General features: G+C 29.0%; 1 long non-coding RNA gene across 1 annotated transcript in view; it reads left to right on the top strand.

Annotated features, from left to right (window-relative positions):
* The first annotated feature begins 203 nt into the window (after positions 1-203).
* The window catches only part of LOC139427115 (uncharacterized), a 93,257-nt gene continuing 68,988 nt past the window's right edge, over positions 204-24,472 (top strand). Inside the window, exon 1 of the long non-coding RNA XR_011638260.1 lies at positions 204-541. This is a non-coding gene — a long non-coding RNA (uncharacterized lncRNA). The remainder of the gene's footprint in view (positions 542-24,472) is intronic.

The raw sequence follows: 24,472 nt of genomic DNA, 5'->3' as shown, positions 1-24,472 counted from the left end.
TGACGTATGTATATGACAGCTGTCGCATTTTTAGCCCTTGATGTCTCTACTGAATAAAATTGTGATGGCATGTCTTCGGATCATCCTCCGGGATGCTTCCCAGACCGTCGCCAATTGCCCATTGTGCAGCTCCAGTGCGACGTAAATTAACAACGACAACGTCTCTACTGAATATCCTCAAACTTAAACCTCGTTAATAAAAATGCAGAGCTGTAAGCTTACGCAAAAACCTCGTCGCACTATTCGACAAATCAACAAATTTTCAACTTGTTGTACAAAGTGTTTTTATGTTTATCGTTCCTTTTTCATGTCACTTTGTTGACTAACGTTTTGATGTAAAACAAACTGCTCAGTGTGGTTGTGATTCAAACGTTATGAACAAACTGGTTTTTTATGATTTATTTAATGATGATGTTTTAATTTCTGCAATGTTGTGTAGTAAATTTTGTCTGAAAATCATAAGTGATGGTCTGATCCAACGATTTCTTAGTTCTTATTTAATTTATCATTGGATTATAATGGAACTTTTATTAATATACAGGTAAGATTTCGTCTTTTTTTTCTTAAATGTAATAAGTTAGACTTTATGAAAATCGTAGTTTCTTCTATTGATTTAAAGTTAAGCAGTTTCAGGAGAAACTATTTTTTCTGCAATATACGTCTGATGAATATAATATACGCATAACAATCTTACTATGCAACTTTGCAGAGCTGTAAGAAAGAAGGAGCTTCGTACTACGAAGGAACAGTTACAATTGGTTAAACTACATTTCGTAATAGTTACAACTAATTAGAATAAGATATTTCCGCATTTGCATCTGAGACAAAAACTCTTTTAAAAATGCATCAAATAATTTTATAACGATATTGAAATATTTAAGTATTTTATTAATGAGAACTATTTTCTATGTATAATAATGAATTACAGGAGTTGGACAAAATCTTGGAAACACTTTTTACCAGCTCTATTTAAACACTCTTTTTTTGCAGCAAATGTTTTTAAAGATTTCACATGGCCAAGCTGTTGACAATATTTGTAAAATCATGCTTAGACCTTTTAGAAATGTCATTTTCATCCTTGCAAAATTCGAATCGACCAAAATAAGAAGATAAAATAGTTAATAACTTTTAACTTTTGGCTAGCTTTAATACCAGCTATTTTGAAATCATTGTATAGGATTGCATTACTATTTATATTAAAATGCTTTCTTAATTATAGTGGTATTAAAAAAGGGAAATAAGCCTGTAAGTACCTACCCATTATTTTGGTCGATGCATGGTAAAAAGCATGGTAATTTTGCATGGGTAAAAAGGACACCAATTCTAAAAGCTTCAAGCCTTCTCTTTCAAATTGTGCCAGCAGTTTTACCGTATAATACCTTCCAAAACATTTTCTGCTAAAAGAATAATATTGGCATAGTTAATTTAGAAGTATTGCTATAATTTTGTCCAACCCCTGTATTTTAGTAACCGAAGAAATCTAGATTAAATAGTGATAACCTATATTTTTGTAGTTTTGGGAGAAAAAAAATTTCCGCCGCAGATTCTGCTGAAGTTTGTGGTTTCTTAAGAAAGTAGTGGACTAATATTTTATTGAGGTCTCGAAATAATTAAACAGAATGAAAGCTCTTGTTGGATATAATTGTTTACAGAAAAGAAGTTTAATTTATCTAACAAGTAGTTTATCACTTTCTAGGTTATAGTCTTTTAAAAAGCTGTAGAGTTATGATTCAATGTTTCAATAACAATCTCTACTAATAATAACAAGTATGCGTGTTTTGCTAAAAGTTATAAATTTGAAACTTCCACAAGTTTAACAAAACAATGTCATTCAATTTCGAGTTTTTTTTTCCACCAGCAAGTTTTTTAGTTCCAAATAAAATAAATTCTCTAACAATAATTCGAATCGCACGCTTTTAATTATTAATTTAATTGTTAGTTTCTCTGTATCTAGATTTAGCTTTTATCAGAACTTCAAACTACTTTCATAAAATACTAACACAATTCATTCAATTTTAAATGAGAGGCAAAGAGATGTAAATTTAGCACTTATAGCATGATGCATTATATTAAAAACTTAAAATTTTAGTGAAATTTTTTATCCTGCATTTTTTTAAACGATTGAAGTTGGGAATAAATCTCAAGTAATGCTCAATTTAATTTCATTCTCTAATTGCAGTAATAAACAATATATATACTTCTACAGTAATAATTTTATGCAATCCTATCCTTCTGATGCCGTCAGTAAAAATATTTAACTTTTACTACTTTTTTTTATTTTATTGATGCTTAGAATTACATATAATGAAAACTTTGTGCGATTATGTTGAAGAATTTATTGTGCATGACAAGTGAAACATGAAACAAACAAAAATTTGTCAGGAAATATTGAAATATGTATTATTCTTATGAGTGAAATATGTTGCAAACTATTATGTTTGCTTAGCATTACAGCCATATTTTATTATATTATTACATAGCTTATGCAATAAAAATGCAATTAAAATCATCATCATGTCAATTACGACAATGATGTATCAATTCAATAGCCTCACTTCAAAAAAATTTTCGTTTTAAAAGCATGCATGCACATTCTTAATATGGCACTAATTTTTAAGAACAATTGGTATTTTATCAATTTTATAAAGATAACTACAGTTAAACTACAGTTGTTGAAAATGCATTTGTAACTAAAATATGAAACTGCTACAAATGCATTATCAAATATAAAACTGATACAAATACATCCTCAAATATAAAATTGCTGGAGATACATTCTTAAGTACCGAACTATAATTATGCAAAAAATTATTTAAACTTTACAGGATAATTGTTTGAAAAAGAATTAGTGCGAATATATTACTAAATATGTCCTTTAAACGACATATTTATGTAATGAAAATATTATATTGATTCTAATCACATTAAAATATGTGTTGTCAATAAACAAGCATACAAAAAAGGAAAAAAATTATAACAAAAAAGTAAGTAAAAAATGTGACTATACATGTATTATAAAAACATTTTAGTTTGTCGCAATACCAAAACTGGTGGCAACTACTTTTCTACAGTCTAGTTTATGCGTTTCATTACATATGTTTAATCGAACATTCAGAATTGAAACACAAAATTAAATCTTTTTTTTATTGAGATTTTTAAATATTAAATTTTAATACTCTAACATCTGTATTTATTCAAACATTAAAATCCTAGACTTTCAAGATAAAAATATGTGTTATCATTACTTTTTGCTTTGAAAAAAAAATTCTTGATGTTTGGTTTGGACTTATTCTTTATATTCTTTATGTTATCTGGCGCGTTTGCATTTCATTGAAATATTTTTCGGAGATAGAAAACAATTGCTTGAGAACGAAAACTCAATAAATAAAATATCAAACTCCCTTCTCAATTTGAGAAATATATTTAAAATTATCACGAAAAAATATAAATTTCTTGTGACATTGTTGAATGTATACATTCTAAATTTTCCCAAAAGTTTATTGAAACTCTTACGAAAGAATGCAACATTTTCTATTCGAAATTTTCGTTTTACAAGGAAATTTCACTGTAAAAAAAGTAAGTGCACCACAGTAAAAAATAACTTTCAAACTGTTTTGCCCTAAAAAAATAAAATCTCTCATTCCAACAAAAGGGGAAATTTTTACTAATAAAAAAAAACTTTTAACTTACAAGTTCGCTTTTTAATTATAACAAATTATATGAGTCGTGACATATGATTCCTATGAAACGTTTAGCTATGAAACAATTTTTATTTATGTTAAAAAATAATTTAGATGAGCTATGACAAATATTAACTCACCTAGACAATTGAAATTAGGAAATAATCATCGAAATTCCGATTCTTGTAACGAAATGCCTATTGTTTTCTCTTACTTTAGATCGTTTAGAAAAAAAAACATTTGAAAAAATCAAGACATTGGGGTTAGAGTAAATAGTTTTCGAAACTTCAATTCTTGTAAATTAGTGTCTTGTTGTATTGATTTTAAATTGTATTAAAAAAATTTTAGATGGGGTAAGCAAATTAAACATTTTCAAATATAGGTTATTTGACTGTTGCAATCGTATTTTATGCTTGAATAATATTACAAATTATTAAATAATCTTAACTTTTGTTTTCTTTATTCTTAAATAAATTTTCTTCCTTTTATTTTTTTTTAAAAAAAGACGTAGTTTCATATTTAGCGACCAAGAGAAAAAAAAGCTCTTCTATCACAAAATTAAAAATTATCTTAAAAAAGATTTAAAATTGTAAACGCCAAACTTTTTCGGAAGAATCTTTGCGTCCTCTTACAATCTATTTTATTTTATAACCATTGTTGAACAGCAACCCAAATTTTGAGTATACGACTTTCACTATTCAACTCCGTAGCGTTGTAAATTTGAACCCAACCCAGAAGAAAAGTAAACTCCTGGATCAAGTATTGGACAAACTAGCCTTCGTAAAAGAATTTTTAAAGGAACTAATCCTCATTTAAGTTATATAGAAAGAAAAACCTCCCATCGTTAAATATGTGTAGCCCGAATGCAAAAGGAATTCTAAACCATGATCCATCTACAACTGAGGATATTTCTACGTCAGCACTGCGGTCGGTTCTAGCCGGGAGCAGAATTCACATTAACCAGCCATCGCTGGAATTTAGTCCTAAGGCACCTAATTGGTAGGCTAATGTTTTATCCATTTGGTCACAGCAACTCCTTATAATCTATTTAATTTTAGAACCGTCGTTGAACAGCCGATCCAGTTTTGAGCTTACGACTACTTATGTTCAACTTCTTAGCCTTGTAATTTTGAACACAATCTAGAAGATAAGGGAACTCCCTGATCAAATATTGGGAGAAATTTGGCCCTCAAGGAGGATTTGTTAATGGAACCAACCCGCATATGCGTTTCATGGAGAGGAAAACCACGAAAATCTCCCGCTGTTAGCTTGATGGCAAGAGGACTCTAACCCAAGATCCGTTTACTACTGAGGACATTTTTACGTTCTTATAATCTATTTGTTTCAAACATTTAAAATACGTATTAAAAATAAAATAAAAGCATTTCCCTGTCTGTAACATTAAATATTTAATATATTTCTCACGCTGAGCAATTAATTCTGAAACTTTCATGCATTTAAACAGCGGCATTTTATTACAAAAAATATTTTGAAAGTCTGTTCTGTTTTAAATATTTTTATCTTATACTTTGAAATTAAATTCTCATTCCGAATTTATAGTTTTCTCATTCATCCAGACAACCTTTGCATCAATGCGCAATTTGACTTTCATAGAAAGCATTCCAGAAAGGAGAAAATTGTCTTCGAGCGGATTAAAAATTGTAAAGACCAGATTTTTGTTAAAGACTTCTTCTTTGTGTGTGCTACCCTCTATTTATTTCAAACACTTAGAATGCGTATTAAAAATAAAATAAAGGCACTTCCCTGTCAATAACCTTAAATATTTAATATATTTTTCACGCTCAGCAATTGAATTGGGAAATTTTATACATTTAAACTTCGGCATTTTATAACAAAAATGTTTTAGCAATGTTTTCTACTTTATACAATTCTATCTTATGCTTTGAAATTAGATTCTCATTCCGAATTTATATTTTTCTCAGTCAACCAGACATCATTTGCACCAATGCGCAATTTGACTTTCATAAAAAACATTCCAGAAAAGCAGGGAATAGAAGTGCGCTGGGAAAATGTTCGAACCAGAAAATGCAACAAATAAATTCTTAAGATATAAATCTATGTTCAATTCGTGATAGATTTTAAAAAAACAATAATAAATAAACGATATAACGTAAATCTTTTGCTTTTGCCTTCAAAAAATATCAGGTTTTAATATCACTAGAAAAATTTCAAAGTGCTCTTTTGCGCAGAAAAATATATTGCATTTCCTGCTTGAAATTGATTCTTTTCGAGAAAATTTTTGAAGTAGAAAAAAATTTTTCGCTGTAATAAAATCTTTCACTTTTGTGGTTTACAAGTGTTTTTACATTACTTAGTATTCGGAACTTCAAGAAGAGAAATTTTTTTGTTTCACGTAATTCTTTTGTTATTGCTTAAATTAAACCACATTCTTCCAATGATTTAAAATTCCTATATATAGTTTAGAGATGACTTAAAATTCAATAATTTGATAAATAATTTAAAATTTAAATATTGACTAGAGATGATATAAAATTTGATAATTTGATCAATGATTTGAAATTTATTTATAGATTAGAGATGACTTAAAATTCGATTATTTAATCAATAATTTAAAATTCATAAATGGATATATACATATAAAATATTGATCTGAAATTTAGTTTAGAATATTTTGCCATTTGTCTAAAACTATATATGAGAATGAAAGAAAAATAGTCTAATTAATATTGTTTAACTTAAGATGATACCATGCGAAAAGGAAATAATTATTTTATAATTTTTTATCACTTAATTTAATAATAATCAATTTTTTTTTTGTTTTTTAGAATAAAACAAATAATACTAACACAGGGATATTTAGTATTGTGAATTTCATTTTCTGTTGGTAATATTTAAAATAATGATTATTTTAAAATTAATTTCAAATATGAAAAACTAATACATATTTTTTCGATATTTTAACTCAATGGGTCATCACTGTCCATTCTGTTTTACAGAATCAATTCTTTTTTATTTATTATAAGCTTTATATTGCGGAATTTCTGCAAAAGAATAATTCCCATTTTTTAAAAAAAAAGCAGCAACAGGAGAAATTATGGCAATTTTGCCAGTTATTATTTCGATTCAGGATGAAATTGTTAAAAATTACAGGAGAGATAATTCCTGGAAACTTTCTATAAGCGAAATATAAGGCCTGTGTCAAATCCCACTCCTTATTTTTAGTGTATGTATGCATTAAATTTATATAAGATCTGCACCGGACTAAAAATTCTGGTACTGTAAATAGTACTGTATAGTAATGACGCGTTTCAAGTAAAAAACATTCTGGTAGATAAAATATACGGTATTTAAACCATTCATTTTGTAATTTTTCAGTTCATATGGTAACAATTTATTAAAATTATAGTTCTTGTTACCACACATTTAATAAAAGATGCAAAACTGAAAGTTAAATTTAACTGAATAAATGGTCTTAATGCCATGTACTAAGGTATCATGGTAAAACTACCAAATTTTACCACTTTTACCAAATTTCTTCACGTATTGTAAAACAATATTTTATTGATAATTTTCTAAAATCATTACCAAAGCTCTTCGATAAAAATTACTGAGCTTTTGGAGCCAGAAACACGGTAAATTGCACCATATTCTGGTAGTTTTGACCGTACTTTTTTTCTCAGTGTAGGGATTAGGATATCGTATATTTTACTTTTCACAAATATTTAACGTAATGATTATCTTAAAGTATATTTAAATTTAATTCCATGGTTATTTAGCTAATAATATATTTTTGGGATATTTAAACGAAATGGGTCACTGTCATTCTTGTTTTACAGAACCGAAAATTTTTTGTGCATCTGTAGTTGGAGTATCTGCAACCAAACTCTTTATTTAAAAGATATAATAGTGACAAATATACTACAGTTTACTAGAAAAATCAATGCAAGTGACTAAAATTCTTTTATTTTTTGTATATTTTTGTATAGTATTCTTTTATTTACTTTTTTTTTCTTAGCTTTTTATATGTTCGTCATTTTTGTATGAGAAACTACATTTTGAAAAAAAAATTTAAAAAGTAAATTCCGCTTAATCAGTTTCCTAAAAATCTATTTTAGCTTTCATAGCATTAACATTGGACAGCAAAAAGTTGTCAACCCAATTTTCTCGAAATCTATCATGCACTAAAAAAACGATGATGAATACTACCGGAATATGGTAAATTTGCTTATTTTTGGCTCTATGGGAACATTATAAAGCTCGGGAATTTTAACCAAAGCACTTCGGTAATTATTTTGGTAAAGTGAACAATAAAATATAGTTTTTAATATGTGTCAAAAAATTTTTAAATATGATAAAATTTTGTAATTTTATCATTTTATCATTACCTTACAGAATGACATTGAAACTATTTATTCAGTTAAATTTATTTTCTAAATTTTGTATTTTTTTACTAATTTGTGGTAATAAGAACTGTAGTTTTGAAAACCAGAATTCCCGGTACTCCGCTACCATATGAACGAAAAAAATAATAAATGAATGGTTTAATTACCGTATAATTTGGTTTTATCTACCAGAATTATTGTTTTTTTCACCAGAAAAGTAATTATCATACAGTAATTTTACCCGAATTTTTAATTAGTAATTTTTTTTTCTCACTGTGAAGCACTTTTTTTTTTCAATTGCATAGCAGTGTAGCACTTTTGATAATTAAGATGAAAAATTCTTTAAAATATGGAGAAAATTTCACAAATATTTTTAATCAATAAAATATAGAACATTTTAATTGTATGTTCTTCATATTGAATGTTCTTCACTGTTTGGGATGTCAGCAAGGAATCAAATTTATTAAGCTATGCTTTTCCTTTAAAAATGCGAGGAATTTTTTTAATTTTTTGGAGAGAAAAAATAACACTTAGTACTCTTTAGAGAAGCAAAAAAAAGCATTTGTATTTGAAATAGTACGTAAAACATTATTTATTTTCATTTTTGAAAAACCAATGAACTTCAAGTGATACTAAAGGTTAAAAATAAAATTTAAAGTGTATATCAACATAAAAACTGAATAAGGAAATAATATTTGGAAAATATATATTTTCGTTATTTAACTTTAATTTTTCTTACGAAAATTAAGAAGTTTGCTTTGCATTTTGATATACAACTCTTCAAAAGAATAATACAATGAAAAAAACTTGCATTTTTAAATTTAAAACTTTTTGCAAACAGTAATATGCTAAGAGCAAATTATGCTGAAAACAAGCTAATGTATAGATAATTTTATTCAAAATTACTGAAAAAAATTATTATTCAAGCATTTTATCTTTCAAGCATTATTTTCAGCTTCATAAAATTAAAAACATCAATTTTTTAAAGTTTTATATTTTAAAACTTTTTTTAAAAATGTCTTGCAGAAAATGTAACAAGTTTTGTATGTTTATTAAATAGTACAGCAGCATACAAAAAATAAAAATAATGCACGCATTTAATCATTTAAAAAAAATTTTTTAATGTATCCAAACCCAGCAACAGTTATTTTAGTAAAATAAACATATTTTAAAATATATTATGTGCAAAAATGTAATCCAAGCTAAATATTGTACCACTTCTACAGTTTCTTTCCATTTGTTGAATTCTATCAATGTTATAACTCTTATATTTATACCTTTCACCAAGTTGAATTTCTTTTTTTTCTTTTTTTTTGGTAATGGCAAAGAAAAAAACTATCTGCTTAAAATCTACCAATATGAAGATGAATTCAGTAAAAGAAAGTTCTTTGAGAAGTTTCTCATTCTAATCACGGTATGAAAGACATGACTCCGAGAGAGGAAAGTAGAAATATCAGGGGAAAGGAAAGAGTAGTTGGAAAGCTTCCATCATTTCGTAAATTTTGAGCACATTTTTCATTTGAAATGGAATGATACAGCTCAGAAAGCAAATTTTGAGCCTGAATTGAATTAAGTGGGCTTAGAGCAACGTTGGGGACCCTTTTACTCCATGATTAATGGCTACTATAGACAATAAGATTTCATTATTTAAGAAGACAGCTTGCGCTAACCTAGATTGCTACAAATGGCTAGACTTAACCATTATTCATAGAAATCCCTCCCTGACGGCGTTTTTCCCTCTCCTGGATGATTTTTTCCCCTTCTTTGACGTAGAATATGGCAGCTTTTTACTGTCATCACTTTCTGACACATCATCATTTGGCTATTCATTACTATAGCCTGAAACTATTCAATATTTATACAGTCCTATTCATCTCCAAGCTCAATCAAGGCTTGAACAAAGATAAAAGCTATCAGATCTTCAGCATTATTTTGACAAAACTCCACTTACAGTAGGCATAGAGGAGGATTTAAATGTATGGAAACTTACAATACTCCTATTCTTTATAATGACACCTATTCAATCTAGAATAGAAAGAGTCGTTTTATCACAGGTATATTTCTCCCCTATTACTTAGCTTAATGACACATTTTGAGAAAGCATTTTTTCTTTTTTTATACATTTTTCAGTAAAATTTGTCTTTTTATAAATTTTCTGTCACAACAAAAATTCTTTATTTATTTTAGTTTGCTTTTAGAAACTTTTATGGATTGTTCAAGGAAAACATTTAAGTTTTAACATTTGGTTTCAAAATAGCTCAGCTTTTTAATAATATTCCCTGAAATTCCTTTATATATTTTTGTTTATTTCATTGTAGACACTTATATGATTGTTAAAGGAAATGAATAAGTTGTAACGTTTATTACCAAAATAGCTCAACCTTTTGATAATATTCCCTAAAATTCTTTAACATATTTTGGTTTATTTACTGGTAGAAACTTACGAGATTGTTAAAGGGAACAAAATGAGCTGTAGCATTCATTCCCAAAATGATTCAGCTTTTTAATGATATTCCATAGAATTCTTTCCTTTATTTCGGTTAATTTATTCGTTTTTCGAAACTTTTACGAATTGTTAAAAGAAAAACAATTTAAGCTGTAACGTTTATACTAAAAATAGAACAGTTTTTTTATTATATTCCATAAATTCTTTTATATATTTTTGTTATTTTTTTTTGGAAAATTTTATGGATTGTTGAAGGAAAAATATTAAGCTTTAAAGTTTATTTCCAAAACAGCTTTTTTATAATATCACTTAGCATTCTTAAATTATTTCATATAAAGTTTCATTTTTATATAGGCTGATTTATGCAATCAGATTTATAGGCCATTATTTAGATTAGATAAGTTAACATTTAAACTCCCTTACGATATACAGAAAGTTCCGCAAGCAATATATATTCTTAGAATATTTTTCAAAAGTAAATTTAAAAAAAAAAAGAAATTATAATTAAAGCGTAAAGGGAGAAAAATATCAATTCTTGTCAAAATCACTAGTGAGGAAAATGAGATGGTTACTCGTAACTCATCTGATTATTTGATGAAACTTGGGCTTCTTCAGATTAAATCTCTGTACAATTCATTAATTCGGGAATCAAACAGATTTTAATTTTTTTAATCTGATCTTTGTCAGAAATATTTCCTTAGATTTTGATATCGTTTTTGTTTTGTTAAAACCCTTAATGTATGTGCTTTTTCGACTTCATTTTTGATGAGGATTTAAAAATATATTAAGGGTGGTGATTAGGAAATACCTTTAAGCTGTTTTTTTTTTCATATTCAGTCCCATTGTTAGAAATTAAACATTAATTACAAGAAATATTAAAATACAAAACTAAGTTATATAATGTTTCAAATTGTGTGATTATTATTTCTATGAAATGAATTTTTTATTATGGTCCTCTAGTTGTTTTGACATGACGAAATAGTAAAGCAAGGGGCTGTATGCATGCTTCAATGCCCATTTTTCACTGTTTTCTCATGAAGGACAAGTTAGGATTCAAAATTTGATGTTTTTAGAGGAAATTGTTTTTTCTCGGTCAGAAGTGCTTCCTTGATGATAAGTGTAAGTTCAAAGAATAAAATTAAAAATACACAAATTTTTGAAAAAATGAGATTCATACAGTAATAATATGAAATACTCTAAGTTCATATAGTAAAAAAATCTGGTAAAATTATCGCACTGCATGGTTATAACATCTCTGGTAAAAAATAATTCTGTGTAATAAAACTAAAATATATTTTATTTAAACCGCAAATTTGGTTTACTTTCTAATCATATAGTAATAGTTTACCACAAATTCAGGTTTTCGAAATTATAGTGCTTTCTACCGCACATTAAGTAAATAAAATACGAAACTGAGAAGTAAATTTAACCGAATAAGTGGTTTTTATACCATGCTATAATGTATCATGAAAAATTACCAAATTTTACCCCCTTTACTAAATTTTATCACAAATACTAAAACCATAGTTTAGTGTTAATTTTACTAAAATCATTGCCCAAACGCCGGTAAAAATTATCAAGCTTTTTTGTGTTCCCATGGAGTCAGAAACAATAAATTTCACCATATTCTTGTAGTTTTGACCTTTTTTTATCTCAGTGTACTGAACATAATTTGAAACACGTTGAAAAAATTGCCGATTTTTGCAGTTAAAGAAGAATATAAGAACAAAATAATAAGAATGTATGAACAAAATAATAAGAATGTATGAACAAAATAATAAGAATGTATGAACAAAATAATAAGAATATATGAAAAAATTTGAGAACCTTACTTTTTACAAGAAAATATTTTTGGTAGACTTCATAACTTTTGACTAAAAATGACCACTGAAAATAATTTTGATAGGTTCTTATTTATGGTGTCTATTTAAATCGTTCAAAACTACATATTATGTTTAATGTTGTATCAGCCTCTGACTATGAAATCTAGAAATGTAATGGGAATCTAGAAATGTAGAAATCTAGAAATGTATATGGGGCTAATGTAAAACAGTGTGTTGAGCTAATGTAAATAAATCTGTGTATTGGGTTAATGCAAATACGTGTATTGGGCTAATGTTAATGCAAATATGTGTATTGGGCTAATGTTAAAGCATTCTATCGGACTAATGTAAAGCTTTGTATTGAGCTAACGTAAAGCATTGTATTGGGTTAATGTAAAGCAGTCTATTAGGCTAAATAAAGCTGTCTATTAGGCTAATATAAAGCAGTCTATTAGGCTAATATAAAGCAGTCTATTAGGCTAATGTAAAGCAGCGTATTGGGTTAATGTGGAGCAGTGTATTAGGCTAATGTAAAGCAGTGTATTAGGCTAATGTAAAGCAGTGTATTAGACAAATGTAAAGCAGTGTATTAGGCAAATCTAATATTGGGGAAATATAAAGCAGTGCAAGTCCCATGTTAACAAATCGAAGGGGCTAATATGAAACAATGAAATCTGAAGCAGAGTGAAGGGATAATGAAAAAAAGTTCATTGAGATTCCGTAAAGCAGCACAAGTCAGATATTATCAAATCTTATTACAAAACAGTGATAGTTAACAGTGGTAGTAAACAGTGCATGGGGCAAATATGAGACTAAGTCCTTAAGATTTTAATGTTCGAATATTTGTTACTTTTTTTCCATAAACAGATAGACAAAACAAAAACAATAATGACAGTGTTTTTTGATTTAAAAAAACATATGGAACTCTTTTTTTTTCCTCTCTTACGCTCTTCTGAGTAAATTTACGCTGAACTTAATGCATGTATTTTATTATAAAATTCTAACAACATTTACATAATTCCCTTTTTTTCCAACATAAACTAAAATTTCGTTGGAGTTTTTGAATGGAAAATAAAATTCGCATCTAAAAATCCGTCTTTAATCAAGTTTTAAGATATCTGAAAAATGCGTTAGCATACATTTTCGACTAAACAAAACTTTAAAAGTAAATTTAATAATCAATGGAGAAATGTTGTTGGACGATGTAGCCTGAAGAGCAATGTATAAGTAAATGTTCTAAATTTGTAGTATTGTGCTCAAGATATTTTCCTTTCTGCTTTACGTAGAGGCGCATTATCAATCAATTTACCAATCCATTTGATTCGAGATATAGAAAGCAATGGAGGAAAAAGGATATTTTTCTTAACTTTTCTTTCTGGAATTTCATCTTTTGTTTTTCAGGCAGGGTGATGATTTATAAACGATGTATAGACTCGTTCCGAAGATTGACGAAACTAAAAAGCGAAAAACACTTACCAGGGAAGCAATTTCTTTCGTGCTTTAGGTTCTCCTTTTTCCCTTTTTTTTTTCGTTGAATGTGTGTGTGTTTCACTTTCCTTCTTTTCCGTTGGTAGACGAAAATGAATGAGTACGAAAAAATAGGGAGAAAAAAAAATAAGAAACGGAAACTTAAGGAAAAAGGACTCGAAAGAATGGAAGGGAGGAAAATGTCTGATCAATGAACAAACAGCTTGAACCTCTTTCTCTTGAGTACTCATTGATTGAACCCTGAGTGTGCCCGAGCTGGGGTAAAAAGGGGTCACGAAGGTAAGACAGCCTGGCTTGATGGACAGCTGTTCCAGAAATGGGGGATTTTTTTCCTCTAACCTCCTCTTCCCTGTCGATGCATTTAGAAAATGAGAAATGATCTAGAGTGTCGGGAAAATGTTATAATAAGGAGCCGTTTTGAAGGAAAGTGCTTTATAGCGGTAGAGATGGTCAACGCTATGAGCGATTAAGTCACGTAAGATAAAATTACTTTTTTAACTGCGAACGAAAGAAAACTGATTCAAAGGGATTTTTTGAGATAAGATGATTTTTGAATATGTATTTTTAATATGTTCGTAAAAGATGCTATAAGAAACTATGCATAATAGAGGGGTGGTCATGCATGATATCAGAATATGAAAAATACAAAACTGGTATCAAACTCTGACGATTCATTGTCGAAGTCAATTTGCGCAAAAGAAGAATGAAAGCAATTAGTTTGGCGTAGCTTTAATGTCTTAGTTATTCGTTACGAACAGCGTTTTAAGCCCTATCTTATCTAATAATTAAAATGCATTGTTACATATTGAAAAGCCGATGTGGCTCAGATATTAAGTTTATCTTACGAGCGTTAGCAGATGAGGCAGCCAAAAACGCCATTTGTTCTAGCACAATAGATCTCCAGGTACTGAGGACCCCCAAACAGGTTAAAACAAACATTAGAAATATCTTAACTTCAATATGGAAGAATCAATGGGAGAGCAGTAATAAGGGCCGTCAAACATTTAAATTTATTAAGACCCCGTCAGTTAAAAGATTACAAAAAAAAAAAAATCTGAACCAATATTTTACGGGGCACGGAGTGTTCGGGGTCTACCAAAAAAAGTTTTTTAATAAAAGTGATACCTGCAATAACTGTGAAGATATTCAAACAATTGAGCACCTACTCTTTCACTGCGACAGATTCCGGACACTCAGACAAAACCACTTCCTCGGGAGGAATAAACAACAAATTTTCGCGAGTAATACTTGCAAATCCATTATTAAAGAGATCATTAAAATTACTCTCGAGGAGACGCTGGCCCAATTTAACAACTAATTTGCTCTCCCCAACAAATATAGTTAAATACTCCTTGGACCACTTCATTTAATAATTTTACTCGTAGTATTTTAAATTTCAAACTTTTAATATATCATATTTTAAATTTTAGACCTTGTATTTACATTTTTTATGTTTTAGACATCGCTTTCCATTTTACTCAACACTTTTTAATTGTTGCTCGGCTGGTTGTTTTACACTGGTCTGTTATTGATTTTAACTGTTAATTATTCAACTTTTAAATGATTTTCTTTTTAATTTTTATACACAATTAGCTTTTATCCTTGATTTTGCATACCACCATTTTTTAGTATTTTAAAAACACGCTTTTAAATTTTGATTTGTAAATATTTTAAAATTTTAAATGAATTTTATAACATTTACGTCCCTTTTGGACGAATATATTTTAATGATTTTAATCTTAGGGTATATTTTATCTATACTTGTTATTTTATCAATTTTGTTTTTTTACATCTGTATCCTATCTTTTATCCACAAATAATTTTATATCTTGAAATTTTCGCATGTAAACGGCTTTGTACAGTCGATTTTTATTTTTAAACATAATGTTTTAAAATTGTAACGTTTTTAAAATTTTCATTTTACTGATTTATACAAATTTTATGTCCTTTAGGACAGGCAAGTACTAATGTGTACTTTTATCTTGTGTGTAATTCTTAACTTTTTCCTTTTACCCAGCAACTAGCTCTAGCTCTCAATTCGATCCTATTGATACCTTTATTCAACTGTAGTATCTAGTAAGTAAAAATGAGTTCGTGATGTTGCAAACATTTCGTTAGTATAAGGGTCTGTTGGCCTGAACGGTACAACACCAAGCACGATCAATATTGTTTTAATTTGTTTTTATGTTACATTGTTGAACGATATGTTAAATTATAAGGGTCCGTTGACCTTCTTTCTGACGTGTTTCAATGTTTTCGAGGCTTGTTGCCATCGCTGTTACTGTAAAATTTTTAACATTTTATTTCTATATAATTGCTGTCAAATTAAAAATTGTTGTTCCATTGCATTCGGCGAATGGGCCTATAGGCCTAGGCCGCTGTAAAATTTCCTTATCTTACGAGCGTTAGCCTTTCTATGATGTGATCAAGGTTCAAATCCCAGCGGTTGCAGGATGATACAATTTATGCTCCCGGCAGACACCGACTACAGTGCTGAAAAAAAGTAAAATATCGTTAGTTGTAGACGGATCATGGGTTAGAATTCCCAATCCCTTGGGACAACCGTGGAAAGTTTTCGTGGTTTTCCTCTTCATATAACGCAAATAGATGTTACTTGCATAATTAAGTCTTCCATGAAAGATAGTTTGTCCCAATGTTTGATCAAGGAATATCCTTGCCTTCTGGGTTTGGTTAAAAATTACATGGATACAGAGTTGAATATTGAAAGTCGTAAACTAAGAATTGGGTCTGCCATTCAAAGTCGGTTATAAAATAAAATAAAAAATCATATGATTTATTTCTTAAGACGAAATTCTTTTTAAAAAATCTCCTTTGGAAAACAAAGCTATCCCTGACACAGCGCTTTCCAGAAGTTTTCCTGTAAAATTGCTTTTTATTGCTTAATCAAGTACAACTTACACGCGATTGTCATTCAACAGAATTAAATCAAACAAAATTGAGTTGAATAAGTTTTGTTATTTGTTTAGTATATTAAAACTTAATATAAATATCTTTATTTCAGGATAGTCTAATTACTTTAAAATTTGAAGAAGTTTGAGATTGAAAATATTTTTCAAGTCATATATTTTGTTCTAAATTTTTTTCATATAATAAACAATTGTAATGAAACTCCAAATAAAACCAGAAAATTCTCGAAGATACAGCTTCCCAAAAATGTATAATGTAAAAAAGAAACTTTCAAATTTTGAGAAATAAAAATTCACCTTTTTTGGTAGTGAAGAAAGGCCCCACTATTTCTGTTATAACGATTAAAACCAAATAAGGTTAATATATAAATATTTAAATGCTTTCAATGCGAATGTCAAATGAATAAAGTATAGGAGAATAACTTTCTCCTCATCTAACTTACTTGAATGTAGCACTACTCATCAATCTGTCTAACTTACAATGTGGCAGCACCTTGCCTCTCAACTCTTACTTACATTCATTCCGTTCATTGATAGGTTGATAGGTTCATTGACGTTTTATATAACATGATCTTAGGCTGGATAATAACCTTTGGCCTAATAATTTGGCTGGATAATAACCTAAAATGTTATCATAAAATATTAAAATGAAATTTTATATGAAATATTAATATAAAACCATTAATATTAAAAACTGTCATTTCTTTAATTCATCGGTATTGAATTATATTCCTTTATGAAACTTGATAAACATATCCTTTAGATTTTTTGCTTGAGAATGAAACCAATATTTGTAAATTTAAATCATTCTGCAAAATCATTTGAATTTAGAAAATAAATAACAAATGTGTTACATTTGCAACCAATTTATTTTTTTTTATTGGAAGTTCCATAGGGCAGTCTGGATATGTCCACACTAACCTACCACCATGTGTCTGCACCAAACCCACTGTGGCATGTGTTTATGTATGCATAATTCTGGTTAATTGAAACTATACAGAGTAAAAGTCAATATCAAAGTAGGTAAAAAAATCGTATAGCTAATAACATGTTATCATATTTTATTGGAGTTCATAAAACAGTATGTGATAATAAAGGAATGAAGAGAAAGCTTGAAAGATACTTCGGTAGCTTAAAAATCTTCTTTTACAAATTTCTATTGAAGCACTCCGTGGGTTAATGCAACTGCACTTGGAAATGTACAGTGTGCAAAAGAATAAACGGATCACTCTGAATGGCTTTTGATCTAAAGATCGTATCTTCACGTTTTAGGACTCAATTTCAGTGGTTCAAAAGAGTAACCTCAAATATGGTAATTTATTAGTGAAGACAAGGTTTTACAAGGTTTGACAAGGCTAATTAATTAGCGAAGACAATGTTATTTACAACATCCGATACAAAAACGCGCTTTCTCTGAATTTGCATACCTTGTTTTCGACAGATTCGGATTTCTAACTCCCAAAATATAGGGGGATTAAGGCAATCTGGGGAAGATGATCTCCAAAAGTTTGGTCAGAAAGGCGGTTCAAAGTTAGACCCCTTTGTTAATTTCACTTTTTGTGTACTTCACCATATCTTGAAAACTTTTGAAAAATGATTGCATAAAATTATAAAATTCCTTCATCCAAAGATACTTCCATGCAAAAAATATTTTTTAATAATTTTTTTTATTTTTTTTAATAATAGTTGAAAAACTTTCAAATGTGAAGTACACGATTTTTACGCTTTTTTTCTTCTAAAGAATGTAATTCTACACGGCAAAATACAAAATGTGAAGTAAATTGGTCAAATAGTTTCTGAGAAATCGAGTTTTTAAAAGAAAGTTGTATTTTTTGCCATACTACAATATATCCCAGAGCAATTATGAACAATAAATAAAAAAAGCTATTCAAGATGTCCACACTATCCACTTCTCCTCCACAATTTTAAATTTAACATTGCTTTGAGTCAATGTTAGCCTTTTTATTCACGGCTGGTACAACATGGTGCACCGTAAGCAAAAAGGGTTAAGCAATTCAAATTTTAGTTATTCATGTAGAGTAAAGAAATAAACTGGTTAAAATTAAAATTTATTTTTTTCCAAAAACACTTGAAAGTTTGCTTGGATTAAATATTTTTTGAACTACTGTATATAACACTAAAACATTTGTATTCAAATTTCAGTTCGTTCCCATTCAAATTTTCTGACCTAGCCCTTGAATGTCTCTTAATTTTTTAAATAAACGCTAAAAGTTATTTTTCTTAAACAACTGTACTTAAAACTCCGCAATTCACTAATGATTTAAGTTCTTTTTTTAAAGAAAACAAAGCGTTAAGAATATAAAAAGAAGAGTTTTTAATGTTCTTTAAATTAATCGCCCACTTCAGATATTTCTGCTTGAATTACATACGTCTAAATTACAGTTTACGAAAAGTACTTTTATTTTTGTCAGATAAATTAATTGACCCTTTTAGAACTTATAATGACGAGCGAAAACGAGTGATAATTTAAAATTAGCACCAAGTATTGTAGGCAGCTCTCATTTAATGGCCCTTTAATAACAGTAATCTGTAGATGGAAGAATAAGAGGGACAAATTCACCTGAAGTACATCGTAAATTAATCGAACTGCCTACTTTCAGAACGCTCTCGTGAAGGGTACTCTTCCCTGATCGAGATTTAGGGGCCATAAAGAAATCCAACACAATACCTTAGATACCCATAAGAAACAAACTGTCATGGAGAGCCGAAGATATACAATTGATTAAGCCACTGAGATAAAATTTATTTAATACTATGTTATCTTATAGCAACAGATTGTTCAGTAAACATTAATATGTGGAAGAATTAAAATTAGCGAAATAACTGCGGTACTTTGATGTGATAACTTGTAATTATACCCTTGGAGATAATCGCTTACGTTTTATAAAGGTAAAATTAAGGGTTAAGTAAAGATAGTGATATATTGAACCTAATTTGAATAACATTACTGTAGCGTTCAGATGATGGATAATGTTACGCATAAGTATTTACCTAAGCAGCTACTCTGTAATTAAAATGAAATTTTGAGAGAAACCACCACTCCATGTGAAATTATTGGAGAGAATTCTGTTTTACTTTATTAAAAAATAAGTTTACCTTCATTTCTGGCTGCAAAGTTTAAAATTTATGCTTACACTTATTTGTGCTAAAATTTATGGTATGTAATATTTAAAAGAACAAATGATTTGTGTTGATTTATTATTTTAGAAAATTTGTATTAATATAATTCAATATATAAAATCTGGATATTTTTCTCATATACCCCAATGTGAATAAAGTAACAATACCCGTGGTAGTTCTATGATCATTTATTTATTTACTTATTTTTTATGTAAAGGGGTTAAAATTTACACCATTAAATCAAGGAATATCAGTATTAGACCAATATTTATTCTCAAGTAACCAACATGATAAAAAAAAATTATTTTGAGTTTCGTACAGAGCGTAATATGAAAAGTAGAAAACTCTTATTAGCTTTTGATCTAATTATTTATGTATCATGCAAATAATAAAAGTTACGAAATCAGATACAAAAACGCACTTTCTTTAAATAAATATGCATTTTTTCGATTGATTCAGGTTTTCGACTTTTGAAAGGAGGTAACCATATTCTAAAAAATAAACTCTAATTAGTTAAGTCTCGAAGATATTCAAAAGTTTGATCCTTGATGTTAATTTCACTTTTTGCACATCTCTGAAACAACTTAAATAAACCAAACAAATTTCATATGCAATTATAAACGTGGTTTATTTAAAGAATAATTCCACACAAAAAATAATTCTTATTTTTTATTAATTTTATTAAATTTAATAGAAATTTAAAAATATTTGAATCTTAAAATATACAAACTTTTAAATTACTTAAAACTGTTCGCAATTTTAACGGAATTTTCGAGTAATTCTCGAAAAAGGATAATTGAAAATACAACTTTTTTAAATTTAATTTACTCACGAAAATCAAGAAAAATTTAAGTTAGCATTTAGTAATTATCGTGAAAATTCGTGAAAGATCATAAATGTTGATTAGACTCTAAATGATTAGACATTCAAAGAACTATTTTTTTTCATTGAGAAATAACAAGACGCAGTAATTTTATGCAAATATATTTTAATCTACGAAATAATCTATTTCAACTTTCATTGCATGTTTCCAACAATATACTAGCGTATAAATCTCTAGTTAGTAAAAGTTTTTTTTTTTCCTAGAACAGAAAAGTTGTGTTATAGTTTGCGTTTCATTATTTCTGCAAAACAGGCCGAAACATCCATCCATGGCAAAACTACCGATCACGATTGGATAAAGGGAAATCTGAAGAATAAAGGAAAAAGATATATTTTTCCAACCCTCAGTTCCAGAGCCGCGGTGGCTCAGGGGATAAAGTGCTTGCCTTCCTATGAGGTGAACCTGGTTCGAATATCAGTTGATACGAATGCCGCATCCGGTTTGTACCGACCACAGTGCTGATGTGAAATATCCTCAGTGGTAGACGGGTCATGTTTAGAGTCCCCTTGCCATCAGGCTAACCGTGAGAGGTTCTCGTGGTCTTCCTTTCCATGTAACGCAAATGTGGGTAGGTTCCATCAAAAAGTCCTCCACAAAGTCAAATTTCTCCCAATATTTGATCCAGGAGTTCCCTTGCCTTCTGGATGGGGTTCAAAATTACAAGGTTACGTAGTTGAACATTAGTAGTCGTAAACCCAAAAATTGGACGGTTATAAAAAAAAATACTGTAGTTCCAAATAAGAATGATGAGCAACTCATTGGTCACTTTCGCCGTTTAAGGTCTGGCGTGCGTAAAAATATTTCACTCTTCCTTAATCACTTTCGCTATTTTAAGTCGGATATGCGTATTATTACTGCACTCCTTGGTCACTTTTCAAGTTATTTGACGCTTCTAATACAATGCAGCTGCATCCATTTTCAGCAAGACAATATACACCACAGATGTAATGGATGGTTTGTGCCCTGGTACACCAAACAACCATCATTAGGAGCCTTTTTGGATACTTTGTTGGAAAAATGAAATGAATTTCAACTAAAATGACCATTTCAAACATGTAGCTAATGTAAACTATATATTTTAAATCAATGCATAATTAGTAGTTTAATATATAATTAATCAAAACATCACTCGCGATAAAAAAAAATTGCTTGGGATTTTTAATTTCATACGAATTTAAATGTTAAAAACAATATTTTCTTAATGGTGTAGTGATTAACCAGAAATTAGGAAATAAAAGATGTGCTATCTTGGTTCATTAATTTCAAAACTGAAAAACATTAAATGTTATTTCGGATACGAATATCTTTCCGTTCGTAAATTTTGTGTCATGTCATTTGTGTTATTAAATTCTGCCAGCAAAAAGGATTAAGATAATAAAGCAACTGACAGTTCAGGGTTGATGAAAGTTGAACGCTACACAAAGTAAAAACCCATTTTCCTTTTTACCAATAAATTCAGCATCTTTGAGTCCTTTTTTGAACAGGTAATTACCCGTTTTACACACCCATAATACCCATTTAAATCATGCTAATTAACACCATGAATCCATTTTCTTAAGGTGATTTACTTATGTATTTAAAGTCTCAGGTTTGTTCAAACAAGCTCACAACTTCTCACCCCTTGAACAAGAAAATTGAGAACTATATCTGCGAAATGTAGCCAAATGTAAACGGTCATAAAGCATTTCGATAAAATAGTGGGAAAAGTACGTATTTTTCTTCAAGAGACCATTTGCCCTATCTGCTATAAAAGTTTGGATTTTCTATCGCAATTACTTGTGGGAATCTTTGTCAACAGTGCATTAAAAAAAAGTCATCCGTACTGTACTCTGCAAAGTATACATTGTTTTGGAGAAAATGCGTATTCTCCTTCAAGAGACCATTGCCCTGCCTGCTATTCCAAACATAGCTTGTAAGGCATAGTTATATCCTTCTGCATTCTTAATGTAACAATAAAAAATTCACAAATTTTATTAAAAGCTTGTATTTTCTATCGCAATCACTTGTGGGAATCTTTGTCAACACTGCATTAACAAAAATCATCCGTACTGTACTCTGCAAAGTATACATTGTTTTGGAGAAAATGCGTATTCTCCTTCAAGAGACCATTGCCCTGTCTGCTATTCCAAACATAGCTTGTAATGCATAGTTATATCCTTCTGCATTCTTAATGAAACAATAAAAAATTCACAAATTTTATTAAAAGTTTGGATTTTCTATCGCAATCACTTGTGGGAATCTTTGTCAACAGTGCATTAACAAAAATCATCCGTACTGAACTCTGCAAAGTATACATTGTTTTGGAGAAAATGCGTATTCTCCTTCAAGAGACCATTGCCCTGTCTGCTATTCCAAGCATAGCTTGTAATGCATAGTTATATCCTTCTGCATTCTTAATGTGACAATAAAAAATTCACAAATTTTATTAAAAGTTTGGATTTTCTATCGCAATCACTTGTGGGAATCTTTGTCAACAGTGCATTAACAAAAATCATCCGTACTGTACTCTGCAAAGCATACATTGTTTTGGAGAAAATGCGCATTCTCCTTCAAGAGACCATTGCTCAGTCTGCTATTCCAAACATAGCTTGTATTGCATAGTTATATCCTTCTGCATTCTTAATGTAACAATAAAAAATTCACAAATTATATTGAAAGTTTGGATTTTTTATCGCAATCACTTGTGGGAATCTTTGTCAACACTGCATTAATAAAAACCATCCGTAATGTACTCTGCAAAGCATACATTGTTTTGACTATTCTACTCCATAACTGTCACTACGAATAAAAAACGTAAATACTCCCCCGTACTTTCAAATCTAATATTCACAGTTGTGCAATCAACTGCACTGCAAAAGCAATTCGTCATATCTGGTAGCATCAACAGATGGATTGGTAGTAGAATAAAAAGAAGAAATAGAATGGTAATTCCATTTTTATTATTCCCTATCGACTTGAAGGGAAACGCATCAGAGATTACATCTACACTTTTACTTATTCTTTGATACCCTCTTTTCTCCGATACCTCAAGTATCAAGAAATACTGCCGGATCGAGCCAAACAACGTATGAAAGGAAGCTTTTATGGCTGTCGCAGATGTTACGTAAAGTCGAAGCTGTGGGCGACTGAAATAGGAGAAAATATTACATGTCCAAGAGGATATACAAGTTACTGGATTTCGTTTAGTCGTTTATACAACGGATATTAAAATTTTTAATGTTTAATTTATTTTATTAAAACTTATTTTAAAGACTGTGCTCTTTTGTCAATGCTGTTTTTAATTTTTGTTCAGGATTCCTCGGATGATTTCTCCCCCCTGATAAAATATTTTTAATGTAATATTTTAAATTTTTTTATAAAATGAATACGTCTTTGTAAACTTTAGGTTAAAATTAATTTATTATAATTTTGCCTTAAATTTTTAAAGCACTTGCAAGACGCTAGTATTTTTTTATGTTTATTTTCTAAATATTGAGTCTGTTTGAAAAATAATTTCTGTATTTTCTGAAATCGTTATCACAAAAGGCAAGTGTAAAAAGTTTCCTAATTTTTACCATAGCATTCTCATAATAATTCTTTCAACCTAAAACCCTGATAAGGTGCAAGTTCGCAGAACACTTCGTAAGATCTTAAATTAAACAGAGTTCTCCATGAAGTTGAACTATAGTATTGTGTCATGTTATTTAGTTTAAGAATAAAGTATTATTGTTCAAATTGTCA

The sequence above is a fragment of the Parasteatoda tepidariorum genome, chromosome X1 (genome assembly GCF_043381705.1).
Source record: "Parasteatoda tepidariorum isolate YZ-2023 chromosome X1, CAS_Ptep_4.0, whole genome shotgun sequence".
Taxonomy (NCBI): Eukaryota; Metazoa; Arthropoda; class Arachnida; order Araneae; family Theridiidae; genus Parasteatoda; species Parasteatoda tepidariorum.
This window is presented reverse-complemented; position numbering and strand designations above follow the sequence as displayed.